Raw genomic sequence first — 13,641 nt, forward strand, 5'->3', positions numbered from 1 at the left:
TCCCCTTGATCGTCTTTAAGATCTGGGAATGCAGGTCGTCTCTGCGTTCCCAGCTCAAAGAGGTGGTCGACCGAGCAGCGTTCCATGTAGCAGCGGCCCCCACACTCTGGAACTCCCTTCCACGAGATTTCAGAATCCCCGAGTCTGTGGACAATTTAAAAACACGTCTGAACACGTGCGTACACACTTAATTTATTCAACTATTAGTCATTGCAAACAAATTACTGTTGGCATTCATTGTATCACTAGGGGTTGTTCGGGGGCGCCTGCGGCGCTCCTCACAACCATTTATAGCTTTCGGCCAGGAAAGTCACAAAAAAATTGCACATGAACGACGCATTCACGCAATCACCCGATGCTCCGTTTTGAAGTTTTAAAATGAAACATTTTTTAATTGTAATATGTTTTGAATTAGATAATTGTATTTCTTCATTAAAAGCTTATATTATTTTACATCTGGAAGACTTCATTGAAAAGGACATTTCGTGTGAATTTTCTCTCGTCGTTAAGGAGATGGCCTTGTTTGGGGTCCGGTTCGATGCGGACTTTCATCTGTTTGGGATTGCGGGATCGAGATGAGGCGACATAGAGCTGGCCGTGCCAGAAGACCGCCGTCTGCAGATCGATTCCAATGTAATCGAACGTCTGTCACCGTGCCTCCGTCGTTCATACAGGGGGCGCGTAAACTTGCAGCGCCCCCTGCATGAAAACGACGGAAAGTGCAGCGTTCATCACAGATAGATAAAGTTGTGCACTTATACAAGAGTATTATTGCATATGCTTAGTTTCATGAGTTATTTTTATGCTGAATGGTTGCTGCGATGTCTTGTGCAGCGATTTGAGATCTTCAATGAAAGGCACTTCATAAAAGGAGTTGTTATTATTACATTAAAATAACAGATGTGTGTATGTACGTGGTGTAAGAGTGTAAGGCAATGGCAATGTGGATTATGTCATCAAATGTATTTTCACGTCTGTCTCAAATCAACATGCGCTCAGGTTTCTCTCTTATTGTTTATCCAACTGTTGCAAACGTCGGACCGTGTTCTTTGGAATGAACGTTGATTCAATAATTATTCAAACGCCATTTGAGAATTCATTACATTTGACTAAAATGGCTGTATGACAGGCATCGCAAACACCGCACGTATGACCAAAGTACACGTGGGTTAAATTTGAATCACAGTTCCTATGATCACTGTTACATTGTTTTTATAGCTTTCTTTTGGTGAATTCGAAAACGTATGGTTTAGCCATGTTTCGATTTAAAGCTTTCGTGACTGCAGGGATTCATCTTCTTGGTTCTTTCGGTATAGTCACGTAGAAGGGAAATAATAAAATAATAAAAATAAAACATAATAAAATACAATTCTCACGACGTTTCGGCCACAACAGAAGCAGCCGTCCTCAGGTGAAGAACAGTGCTGTCGGAAAGACAGCGTCATTCAAAGACAGCGTCATTCAGACGCTGTCTTTCCGACAGCCCTGTTCTTCACCTGAGGACGGCTGCTTGCGTGAGAATTGTATTTTATTATGTTTCATGTTAATTCTTTTAGTATTTCCCTTCTACGTGACTTTTACCGAAAGAACCAAGAAGATTAACCATGTTTGTTTGTTGAAGTACAGAGTTAGCCTGATAACTTTCATCTAAATTGTCTTATGGTTGTTATTGTTTGACTTGCATCCCAACTGGGATTTTTGCACACAGCGTTGATATACGGTGTTTTTTCTGGAAGACTGTTGCTGTTTTTTCCTGGATGTTTCTGGTGCGCGTAGTCACTTTAAGATGTTCTTTGTTCATGTTTTGTTTGTTGCGGTTGCACCCGAGTCAAGAGCCGCATGGCTCACAGGGCTATACCTAATAAATGAAACTGAATGTGTGTGAATGTGCACAGACTCTACATGAACACATACACACCATATACACCCAGTAAATGTGGAATGTTGGGCCAACGTTGGTCCAACGGTTCCAACCACATGCCAACATTGGCCCATGTTTACTGGGCAGCAGTAGTAGCATTAATATATCGCTCGCAGATATATCAATACAAGATCAACTAACGTTTCTTCAAAGGTGACCAGAGAATGCTTTGTGTTATAATGGATAGCACACGTGTGTACTTTTTGGTCATACTTTATTCGTGTGCCAGCATGCCAGCAGGCATTTGGCTCAATCGCTTGGAATGCACGCGATCTCGTGAGAGCTCAGAAGCTAAGCAGAGTTGAGCGAGAATCGCCCCTTGGTTGTAGGACCACCCATGTGGGTTGTTATAGAGGCTGCTGCAGGGCAGCATAGGGCAATAGTGGGCAGCATAGGGCAATAAACGAACATCCATTGTTGTATTGTACTTCCGTGACCCCACATCGATGTTCCCCGCCGTCATCAACCTCCACTGACCAACGTGGTGAAGCACTGTCGAATGACCCCCATGACCCTCAACAGTGTGGATTAGGCCCTCATCCAGCAGTGGATTTACAACAAGAGCTTGCAGATGGACATGCCAGCATACTCGTACATATGCTCACTCTGTGCAAAGACAAAGTTAAAGATCCCCCGTGTAGCCTGTTGGGGCAAGTGCGGTCAGCGAGTAGCACCTATGAAGGCCGGACACGGCACACGAGGGGGTGGGTGGCCAGCACGACGCCCGGCCGCCTTTGTCTCCCCAGTGTGCGGTCTTTACTACACACCGCACCAGGTACTCATTTGAGGCCGAATCGACCTAGGGGAGGCCCATGACCGCTTCCCTCTATGCATGCACATGCCCATGCGCAGGTGTAATGTGTAACCAAGGGTCACCAAAAGGTGAACCCGAAGTAATTAAATAAATGCCACCGGTGAACCCGGAAATAAATAAATAAAGGCCGCTGTCTTCGCCAGCTGTCGGCTGGACAACATTGGAATGCGCGTGATTGGGATGATGTGTGGGTGGGGGGGTTGGTGCACGGTGCACCAATTGGCTTAGCGCCGAGCGTGTGCACCGGATTGGTTGAAGGAATTCGAAGGGGAGAAAAGTCCAGGAGAATGGGAAAGGCAAATGAGGGACCGTTGGAGGCGGTGATGCGAGAACGGATTGGAAGGGGGGGAGGGTGAGTCGCTGAAGAGTAGAACTGGGAGAAGCTTCTATGGCACAAGAGGGTCTACATTAGCCAATGAGAGGCATTTTTTTTTCGAAATCGGGGCAAAACACTCGACATTTTAGAGCCGCAATGCAATACACACATATACATACCTGGCGTCACGAAGCAGGCCGTACAGGGCCGCACGCGGCTTTGGAGCTGCAGGTTGGCCTACCCCTGTTCTAGAAGATTTAAGAAGGGACAGGGAAAAGGGAGATACAGATGGACGTGACCTGAGCATGGGCACACATGTGGAGACAAGCTACATACAAGTTATTGCATGTTTTACTGAAAGTAATAAAAAATAGATTCGCCTTCATCGGAATATCGATTTGTGTGGACTCCCTTTTAGGTACAACGGCATTAGGCCTGTTTGGGGTTTCTGCATGTGCGCATTTAGAGTACAGCATTTGTAAACTAAATATAAGAGTGCTGTCTAGAACCCCTCCACCATATCCCACCGATTATATTCATTCAAGTTAGCATCCACATTGGCTCCTTACTTGGCCCCAAAAACCTCGTCTTGTCTTCGTGGGTTTTGTGCACTGCACGATGGTATATTTTTAGATGCTGATGGTATAAGTAATTCATCAACCAGCAGTGCAATGAATGAACCACAGAATCGTCTTTAAAGCAGCAGTGTAAACCCTTTGCTCTGACCCTCATGCTTCGGTTTGATATGTGCGGCTCATTGTCAACACATTGCTATATAAAGGCCTCCCATGCTGCAAGGTTGCTTAGCTGCAAATAAATGGAATACAATTTTTAAGATTATTTTACATATCTATCAGATTGTTCAGTTCTTGTAAATATTTCCACAAGCAAAATTTCGTACAATAATGAACTCGTTTTTTTATAGAAGTTTAGTTTTTGTGTGTAAAAACCCATCAACAATTATATTTTTTGAATTTGTTCATCCCAACTGTAATAATCTACAGCTGTTCGTCAATTTACTGCTGGATGAAGGCATCTACACATCATGTAATCGTGGAGTTGTTTGACCATAACTTAGCGAACCTAGTCTGTGTGGGTTGGTGAAAGAGGGGGGGGGGGTGCGGGGAGCAGGAAACACATTCCTGCGGAGGGAGCTGGTAGGAGCGTTGGGTTGCTCGGTCAATGGCCAGGGTCAACGGCGGCGTGGTGTATTCCGTAAATATGCCCGACTGTGAGGGCGGGCACAAGCCGGCGTGAGTAGGTTAAACGTTGAGTTTTATAAGGGCACCACGGGGTGACCAGCCCCTCCCCACCCAGCCCCACCACTCCCATACCCCACCAGCCCCACCATCCCCACCCAGCCCCTCCCCACCCAGTCCCTATCCACCTTCTCCTCCCCACCCAGCCCCACCCTCCCCACCCAGCCCCTCCCCACCCTCCCCTCCCCACTCAGCCCCTCCCTCCCCACCCAGCCCTCTCTGCACAACGGACGGACGGACACAATAATCCCCTGTGGGCTGGTGTAACCAGGAGGTTCCTACCAGTATAATTTAGATATCATTGCCACTTCCATTAGCCACTGCCAGGAATCGTACACGGGCCACTAGCTTCATCGTTTAGTGCATGCCGCCGTGCCCCCCTCCCCCCTTCATCGAAATTAGGCACACTTATTTTTTGTGAGTATTCGTTTTGCTTTAATTGTTGAAAGTCTATGTAATGAACTGCTACAGCACAACCATGAAAATGGTCCTTGATTCACATTGCAGCTTTTGGCATTTTTATACCAAACTTTAAAATACATAGATTCTGAATAATCTCAGAATCGTTTGTGATATAACTTTTTTATTATTACTATTATGAAAATGTATCAAAATGCTTGAGGCTCAGAAAGGAACATTCTTGCTCGCTCCTCAAAAAGACATAGTGACAGTAATATGATTTAACAATGTTAATAATACTCTGGAAACAACTAATTAAAAACTAAATTGAAGTGGCATACATTAGCCTGAATTATTCAAACTATTGAAATATGCTGAGACACATTGCCTTAAGAGCCATAGATAGCTCGTAACCATTCAGTAAATGGTTATGTGTAGATATGATTGTGTTTGTAGGAGTGCGCACGTGATGAATGTTGTACAAGTGTGTGACTGTGCGTGTATTTCTACGTACATATGCGTGAGACCTAAAATGTGGTCTTTAATTTCTAATGATTCATAACAGTCGCAGTTTACAGATGCACACAGTATTAGCCCATGAGCCAGGATTAGGGAGGTTGTTCAGTATGACCTGGGGTGGAAATGACTACCATTATCCACTCTTTGCGAGTTTTTTATTTTAAAAAATTTCAGATTTTGGGTGAGGACAATTTTGGAACTTTTTGGATTTTCATTGTCTACTAATGTCTAATGTTTTTCGTGCTAACAATAATGACGTCCCCCAATGTCACACGATACCATAAAAGTGTGGAAGTGACGTCATATAAATGATGTTATATGACATAATTTCAGTGAAATTAGCATGTTAATTTATTTTACGTTAACATAGCCACCTCCGCGCGTTCGCCGTGGAGGTCTTGCTCTGATCTTACACTAACGGGCTAATTTCTCACATTAATATCACTAGCCCCGCCAACTTCGTTTATGACCCTTGGGCTACACCCATTTCAAACCTTTAAAACAGTCTGCCTCAGTAGCTTTCCTCTCTTTTTTCCTCCTGATAACGACCGCTTGCGTTGCGATCGAAACGTCGTCGTTTTTTGTTATTTTTTGTTATTTCCTTTGAACCTATCTACGTGACTTTACCGAAAGAACCAAAGAGTATGGATCCCTGCAGTCACGAAAACTTCAAATCTAGATTTTACCGAAAGACCAAAAGAATTTCGATTTAAAGCTTTCGTGACTGTATGGATTCATCTTCTTGGTTCTTTCGGTAAAGTCACGTAGAAGGAAAGTAATAAAATAATACAAATAAAACATAATAAAATAATTCTCACGACGTTTTGGCCACAACGCAAGCAGCCGTCTTCAGGTGGAGAACAAGTTCTTGACAGACCTGGTCTTCACCTGAGGACGGCTGCTTGCGTTGTGGCCGAAGCGTGGTGAGAATTATTTTATTATATTTTATTTTTATTATTTTATTACTTCCCTTCTACGTGACTTTACCGAAAGAACCAAGAAGAAAACCAAAAGAATATTTGTAAAATGTTATTCTCCGTTAAACATATTACAGTGTCCTTCTTTAACAATCTCTTTCGATTTAAAGCTATCACGGTGACCTTGCTTTGAGGCATATTTGTGATCTAAATATAAAATGACTTGAAAAAATCGTTGTTAGAATTGTGCCACCCTGGGTGGTACCAGTAAACCATTTTTGGGCCATTGGCTCAAGGGCATCCGTATTAGTGGTAGTAGTTACAGTTGTCAGTGTGCTGCCGTTTTGTGCAGTGTGGACATGGAGCGGATACATGCGTATGTTTGTGAATGCATGCATACGGGCACGTAGTGGGCTTTGTACTTGAATAGCAACCACCATAGCCTACGCATAAGGACTCTGAGACAAGCCACAATTTAATATATATTTAAGAACACCCGTATGATCATGTGCATTCATGTTTATGGGGGTCATTTGACGGGGAACACTCTGTCCCTTTGTTGTACCGTGGTATAAGTGTACATTCAGTATGATGTGGTAATTAAATTAAAATAATAGAGCACAGTGGGTGGCACAGCGGTCAGCCAACTGTATTATGAACCCAGAAATATGAGTTGGAATTCTTGCCACGGTTAACATCACTGCCAAGTGTCATGAAGTATGAACAAATAACCCATACAACCAATACAGCATTGGTGAGTCTTCAGCCATCAAATAACGATGAAGAGACCATGGCAGCAACCCTTGAAATGTAGTTTTTAAATAGAAACAAACAAGTAGGACATTACGTGTAATGCTCTTTCCGTATAACATGTTGGACAACACAACATTTTTAGATAAAAGCCCTCAACCAGATTATGAACCATTTTTTATTAAGCCTGCCAAAGCCACCGAGAGGGAAGGATTAACACTTAGTCTGGAACCTCTGAGCTTCTGGCGGATAATTAATTACTCACTGTGGTTCAGATTGCACAGAGGGCCTTTACGTGTGAATACTGCAACACGTTTGGCAGCATGGGTGGCTCAGATGTGGCCGTTGGTGACAAAAATGTGCCTGAAGGAGAGGGGGACTCAAGAGATATGTGCACCGATGATGGGCAGAGGGAGGTAGAGTAAATGAAAAAGAAGTCGTGTAAAATGCTAGGGTGGATGTTTGTTCCCTCAAACCCTATGTAGATCTCTGTGGCCATGAAATATAAATCTAGAACTAAAACTGTGATAATGTGGTTCAAAATGTATTATTTTCACATTAAATTTCGATTTAAAGTTTTCGTGACTGCAGGGATTCATCTTCTTGGTTCTTTCGGTAAAGTCACGTAGAAGGGAAATAATAAAATAAAAAAAAACATAATAAAATACAATTCTCACATTGTTTGTGATAAAAAATTTTTTCGTGGTTGTGAAAATCTACGTGGGTGGATGGGGACTCGCAGTGATGAATGCAATGTGCTATGAGCCCACAAACCCGAGTGTGATTTCGGACCATGGCTAACATCAGTGGTAAATGATATCTGAACCTGTGCTGCCCCCTTCCCGCCACCTTCATAAACATGCACTGACCAGCACGGTGACGTATAGTTAAATAACAACCAATGGACCAACAACATTGGCTTTTGGGTGGCCCCATTCAGTAATTAATAAAAAAGGGCTGTAAATTAATGAATGAGTAACTCATTACTGTATACTTACATACATTTCGAGTGACCAGCAGTGTCATGAGCAAGAAACAACATGGGCCAGTCTTTGGCTGTTCGAAGTCTTTAGCACTTATTAAGTTAGAGCGTAGTGTATATGGACTTTTGAGTGCCGTGCCACTGTTTAGCACATCACTTGATGTTTAAATGCTCATAATAGCCATAATCTCTAATAATAAATCCTTTAATCCTATCCATTAGTCTATGAAATACAGCCAAGTACAGGCATTAGTGCTTACAAATACCAGCAGAAATAATGCTCGGTTATGCAGGGCTCAGCCTGGATTCCTATTAAGTGACCCGCTATATATAACTTCCAGTATAATATATAGTTCCCAGTACAGGCATGTAAGGCGAAATATTATACTGTATATGACTCCATGACCCTGGTGGGACAGAATATGGATCGTTTAAGGGTTAAAGGGACTAGATATGACTGCGCGTTTAAATATTTGATTTAATATACACTTGTATTTTTTTTCCTGAGATGAATTCAAGCATGCTATTTGCATCTTGTCTTGAGAGGAAGAATCCATCAACAATGTCACGGCGCAGCATCACTCTCTCTCTCTCTACGTCTCCTGAACATGTCTGCGCATGGCATTTTTCACTTACGGGAAATCCTACACGCGGCCTTTTTATCCTCGACACAGCAGGGGGTCACAACTTCCCATTCATTACGTTTATGGGACTATTGCATGGCAGTCAACTTACTAAAGTTTTACGACCTTGGGTAACACAGTACCAATTTCTGCTCCGGCCCATTGAATAGCACGAAAAGCCAATCCCCCCGTTTCTGCTGCTGTAGCATAGGAAAATATAGTTGGCAAACAGGGCATAGTTTTCCATAACAAGACGTAAACAATGGCAGAGTTTAAACAGAATGGATGCATTGCGCCAAACAAATGTGGTTGTGCGACGTCATCGGAAGAAGTGTGAACGTATACACACGATTTGATATACGCAGCAGTGCATTTTGGCACGTGTGTCGACGATTGCTCACGCAAACGAGCCACAATGGTTCTCACGCGTCACGAAATTGTCTGCAAAAGGGCCATTGTATGTTCAGGTGGAGAATTGTCAGTGATTGGCGCATTACTGTGATTAATGTCCGTTAATGAATGTTCGTTGTAGATTAATGAAACCGCTTGATGACCCGGGGAAAGCTCGCTTTTGGACCAAACTAGCAAGGAGAAATCCAGTAGTGTAATTGGTGTATGGATGAGGGTGACCGGGAAAATAAATTGATGCTGCTATTTCGGTGACCGTACACCAGTTAATCAAAAATCTATTGAAAACCTTTTTTTCTCTGAGCACGAGATCTTCTTAAAGGTCCCATAGGCATGTTGGTCAAATGTCAAACAGTTCCTTTTCATTAAGTTAAAAGGACCATTTCTTATATTTGTGATTGAATTAGCGAGGGAGATCAATTTCGTCTACTCGTATACAAAGGGGAACACAAACACAGGCAGAGAGGGTAGATACACCGGGGGGTTTGGGTCAAGATCTCAGTGGTTTTCAGGCTGCACCTCTTTCACACACACACACACACGTGCAGTATATAAAAGGTCAAAGCGCAGCCCTGAAATTGCTTGCTCGCGACGCTGCTAGCGGAAGAGACCTTCACTAGAGCAGTGGTTCTCAACCTTGTTTTGGCGACTGTGCCCCCCTCGTTGAATTTCGTTTCTACCCAACGTGCTTCTGAGAAATAAATGCATGAAAAATGAACAGAAATATTTTAACCAATTGTCCATTTTGTGAGGTTATCCTAACTAGCGAGTAACTGCAAGCGAATAAATGCAACGGACATTCTGCACGTGTGACATAATGTGTTCGTGCTCGATGGTTACTCTTGGAAACCGCATTGTTTACGATCGATGAGATTAGAAAGGTATTTTATATCGTTCTAGGTAACCACATGGATTGGACATTTCTCGTAGTTATCTTATATTGGCAAATTCATAAATGATTATTCACCAATGACTCTCATGCATGATATAATGTCACACATTTTTAAATCACCTCACGTACCCCCCTGGGACATTGCCACGTACCTCCATGGGCCCGCGCGTACCCCCGGTTGAGAAGCACTGCTCTAGAGGGAGCTCGAGAGGGCATTTCTACCTCTTCCAAGCTGACCAGATTCCTTGGAAGAGTTGGGAGTTACCCACAATTTATCCCACTACAAGCGACCTGCCGATCGCCTTGTGGTGTACACATTTATACTCCTGGGTCGACAGAGGCGATGGGATGAAAACAACAAAAACTTGCCCATTGTTTCAACTGCCAGTCTGGGAGATCCAACGGGCGACCTCAATATTGCAATTACATTGTGCTGACCACGCCACTCCTGAAGAAAGAAACATCCATGTTACCCAATATTAGTGCGGTTTGGGCTCGTAGCATAATTATCGAATCACGCCGCTTGAATGAGGTGGATCTCATTGCATGTTTTTTTTCTAGCTAAGCAGGTTTAAGCCGAGAAAATGCGAGCACGGGTGACCACCATGCATAAAACAGGCGTTGCTGCTGCGAGGATATATTGCCAGCAGAGGGCAGTGTAGTGAATTCCATTGTAATTGAGGATGCTTCAACGGTCTATACCAGGGGTCGGCAACCTACGGCTCCGGAGCCGCATGCGGCTCTTTACGGGCTGCTTCTTGACGATATGTACGTATGTACAGTATGTACTCAGATGCTCTTGAAATACTGAATTTTGTACCGAATTGGAAAGAAATGGCTCTTCTTGTTATTTTGGTTGCCGACCCCTGGTCTATACGCTCCCCCGCCTTCACCAACCCACACTGGCCAACGTGACTAAGAATGGTGAAATAATCCTCGCTTTGTTATCGGCGTTAGCGTCACACTCCACGGGATGCAAATTACTTGGTTCACTAATGAAAGTGATTTATTCCCGATGCAGTATTTGTAAAGCAATGCACAACTTTAGGCTCAGAATCTGTATTTTGACTGGAGGAATCCGATGAGCTATGAAGCTCTTTTTCACAGATGTCAAGTCTTTGCAGGACTGTAATTATTTTTGGCCGCTCAAATTATATATATAGATTTTAAATGTAAGTTTTAGGATTGTCGTAGGAGCATAATCAAACTCGATTAGTATAATCGTGATCACTCCACTGCTGGATGAACGACCTCCCTAACTCTTTGCCCATCTCTGGAAATAATCCACGCGAGCACTTCCACACGTGCTGATCACATCAGCCCATCCATCTCTCTTGGCTGTCACTCAAGCGTAAGTCTCAACCACTGGTTACCATCCCTTCAACGAATATTCTGCCTAAGGCTATTTTTTAATGAACAGCCAATGTCTAACTGCACACGGATGTTAAATCCTCCCCCGCTGAAGTCTGTTGTTTAAATTCACACTACGGTACATTATTTCAACATCATCATCATCACGATACGTCAAAGATGGTCCGTAGGTTTCCATTTGTTTCCACTTTCCTGTGTCTTGTGTCAATATGCTCAAGTAGTGCACAACCTACTGGCACCAACCTCTTATGTCGTCGTCGTCAAGCAATGCTCAGTATGTAATCGAAGGTAAAGGTGCATCCCTTGCAATTGCCTGCTCACGCCTCTACTGGTAGAAACGCCTCGATAAAAGGGAGCCTAGAGCTGAGCTAAACCAAGCCTCCGATGCTGCCTCCCTCGAGTCTCAGAGACCTTACTCCTGAGGGTATTTGGCCAACTCTTCAACGCTGACCAAAAGCGTCTTGAAAGGAGTGGGACTCCTTACGTTTTACCCCACCACGCCGCGTAACCTGCGAATATAGTAATGTGCTGCTGGGTGAACTGAGTGTGTGTGTGTGGTCAGGGAGGTTTTAAGAAACGTGCTCACTGTATGTTTTAACTGCCGCGCCGGGAGGTCTGGATTTAAAGCCCAGTCCGCCGCTCCTTCGCTATGCACAGTGGCAGTTGTGGCAGTGCTTGAGGGTTTGCAAGTCACAGGACACGGGGAGGGTGCGCTGATGGGAGGGAATCCCACCGCCGTGGAGCCGGTCACACCCAACTCCGTGAAAGGATAACGCGGTTACAAAAAATGCCTCCTCCACCACCACCACCCCACCCCGACTGCTGCTGCTGCTACCCTCACGAGGCTTGTGTGTACACACAGTGGACCCCCCTCCCCACCTTCCCTTCCATCACAAGGATCAAGCCAGCACAGAGCCAAAGCAAGCCTCCCTCCCAAACGCTTGCCCCGACCCCACAACTTTTTTTTAAAAGGCATCCCAACTTAAAAAAAAGCCACCCGTGGTGGCAGAGCGGGGTACCCGGATCTGCGGGCGTCTCCAGAACCGGTTTTCATGGTTTTTGTCAATATATGTGTGTGGCTTTCCACCCACCCCCCACTATCTCCAACTCTCTCCTCCCCTCTCTGCTCCTTTCTCTCTCACTCCAACGCCGGCTTTCACGGTAGGGCTGGTCTCACTCACTGTATACGGACAGAGAGAGAGCGAGAGCGAGCCTAGAGGATCCGCTTGCTGAGATCCTATTAGGACATCACGAATTGCTCTCGGCTGGAGCCACATTTTCAAGAGCTGTGCGTGGGCAAAAGGTGCGCGCGAGAGAGAGGGAGGCGCCACTGGACCGGAATCCGTTTTTGACTCGCATCAACAAGGTGAGCATTGCGCTTTAGTTTAAATGGAGGTTGGTATGGTAGTAGCTGGGATGCGTTTGGGCTGAGTTTTAAGGTGAGGAAGTTAATGTGATTATTTGTAGTTCTAGATGTAACAGTGTTTTGCTAGCCGGCCAAACAGAGGTAATGTGTGTGTATGTGTGGAGCATTTGTAACAATTGCATTTCCAGTGAATGAATGTTGTCTTTTTAGGCAACTAATTTTAACTTTTGCCTGCTGTTTTCATCTATGTGCGTTTTTGGGTTAATTGTCGCTTTGTTTCTGGGGAATTAGGGTAACGTTTTAAACAGAAAAGTGAATTGTTGAAAGAGACCAACTTCAAACTCCCTATTTTTGTTGTGATTACGGTTATTGTATTGGATCTGTTTGAATGAGTCACGGTTTACAATGTTGTACCCTCTAAATGCATTGTAACTGCGCAGCACGTTTGAACTTAAGTGCCGATGCGTTACCTGTGCATGGCATTCTTTGTGTAGTGCCTCATAGAATCATTACCTACGTTCTACAACGTGATAGTGAATTCATAGCTTACATGTAAATGATCCGTAGGTTCAATTAAATGGAAAACTTTATGGCTTATGTAATGCAGTACCTGTATATATTAGTATACTATCTACTGCAGTGTATACTGTACATTTGCTCTTCAAATACACAACCGTACTTTACATAATATATGGTGCAGTGTTTCCGTGTGTTTTTTATATCTCGGTATCGCATTGCAATGTATACATTCTGCATTCGTACGCACTACATTCCACTTGCATTCCATTCCATTGCATTGTCATGTTCAGGACGGCGTTGTATGTTGTGTGGCTATGGCGCTTTTTGAGGAATAATTTACAGTCCTGAAATATAATTTACAATTGCAGCGTGAGGCAGTATGCATAGTTTGGTCATGGACAAAATTCATCAAGACATGTTTACATTACATGATTAATGTAACACATTTATCCATGTTTAACGGTGGCTTGAATTTGAATACCTTTGCAATGTGTATAGTCTTCTTTTTAAATATACAAAAGTGAATGCGTGCAGCTGATGGTAATTTTGTGTAATGCAAACAGATGAACTTTACTCAAGCGAAAG

At 43.8% G+C, this 13,641-nt stretch overlaps 1 protein-coding gene across 3 annotated transcripts in view; it reads left to right on the forward strand.

The window, feature by feature from the left end:
• Window positions 1–12,112: 12,112 nt before the first annotated feature.
• Window positions 12,113–13,641, forward strand: part of LOC144938172 (catenin delta-2-like) — a 270,511-nt gene continuing 268,982 nt past the window's right edge. For 2 of the 3 annotated variants that reach the window (XM_078865938.1, XM_078865939.1), the window contains exon 1: window positions 12,505–12,537. The gene's annotated coding sequence lies outside the window, so the exon portion shown is untranslated. Of the gene's footprint in view, window positions 12,538–13,641 lie in introns of all 3 variants that reach the window. The other variant, XM_078865941.1, reaches the window with a different exon arrangement.

Source organism: Lampetra fluviatilis, chromosome 21 (assembly GCF_964198595.1).
Source record: "Lampetra fluviatilis chromosome 21, kcLamFluv1.1, whole genome shotgun sequence".
Lineage (NCBI taxonomy): Eukaryota > Metazoa > Chordata > Hyperoartia > Petromyzontiformes > Petromyzontidae > Lampetra > Lampetra fluviatilis.